The sequence below is a fragment of the Orycteropus afer genome, unplaced genomic scaffold, assembly GCF_000298275.1.
Source record: "Orycteropus afer afer isolate SDZICR_OR568_19922 unplaced genomic scaffold, OryAfe1.0 scaffold00053, whole genome shotgun sequence".
NCBI lineage: Eukaryota > Metazoa > Chordata > Mammalia > Tubulidentata > Orycteropodidae > Orycteropus > Orycteropus afer.
The window spans coordinates 1681116-1682510 of record NW_006921640.1 but is presented as its reverse complement, the minus strand read 5'-3'; positions in this window follow the sequence as shown (position 1 = coordinate 1682510).

The window sequence follows — 1395 nt, the reverse complement described above, 5'->3', positions numbered from 1 at the left end:
CAATTCTTTGAGAAGTGGATGGCCTCTTCCTTCTTCCTAGTCTGTCTCAGTCTGTAAGCTGGGCTGATACCTGTGCACCATGTGCATCACGCTGGGTTTGAAACACCAGTGGCTCAGCCTCAAAACTCACATCAACACATCACCATGGTAGGACAAACCGACAGACAAGTTTGTCTCTCTGTTGGAAACCTCTCGTACCACCTTTACCTGGGTCCCTGCAGCTGACTGCTCCTCTGCCCTGGTTTAATCCCCTTTTTCCCACTCTCCCACCCTGCTGCTTTGGGCGTGCCTGAGTTTCCTCTCCTCACCTGGATCCCTGCAGCTGACTGCTCCTCTGTCCAAGTTCCTGGGCTTTTAATCCCCTTTCTCCCACTCTCCCACTCTGCTGCTTTGGGCGTCCCTGGGTTCTCTCTCCTCACCTGGACCTCTGTGGCTGACTGTTCCTCTGTCCTGGTTCCTGGGCCTTTTAATCCCCTTTCTCCCACTCTCCTGCCCTACTGCTTTGAGTGTGCCTGGGTTCCCTCTCCTCACCTGGATCCCTGCGAATTCTTTTGAATTCCTTATCAGGGAGTTCCAGTGCTTCATCTTCCTCAGGGATGTGTTTTGGATCTGCATCCTGGTCCCTTTTTTCTCCTGCTTCATCTTGCTTCTTTGTGTGAACTGTGATGCTCTGTTGTCTCTGAGGCATTGTGGCACTTTTGTGTTTATATTTAATTGGTGATTGTATGTTGGAGTGACTTGCCCACAATTTTTGTTTTCTTTGTATGTTATCTATGCAAGCAGAGTACTGTGCTATGCTCCTCTATTCACTAGTTGACAGCACTTATCACTCACCACCTGTCTCCTTTCCTGTTGTCAGCCTCTTATATGTCCCTGCCAGCCTTGGCAAACAGAGCCTATTCTTAGGTCCCTGTAATCCAAATGAAAAAACTATCACTTTAAAATTCAAAATGGCTGCTGTGTGTAAGCAATCAAAATGGCTGTGCCCTCCAGACAGTGGAAAGTCAACAGCTCTGGTTGTCTCCCTCCTTGCTGTTTCCCTTCCTAATCATAGGCCACCACTGCAGTCATCCTTGCAGCGCTTGGTGATCAGGACTGATCTTTAGGTCAATTCTCAGGTCCCAACAACACTTGGAAATATTCAGGCCATTGGTCCTGTCAGAGTAGCTGACAGTCTGTAGCTCCAACCATCTCTGTACTCACTGTTTTCATTCAGGTTTTTCCACTAGTGTGTGCCCAATCCACATCTGTATAATTCTTTTCAACACTCAGGGCTCCAGGATTATCTTCTGTATCTCTGTCAATTGGTTTTTCTTTTATTTATTGAAAAGTGTCTGTGTCACTTGTCTGCCTATTCCTCCATCTTACCGGAAGTCAAGATGGTCAAATCTTTAT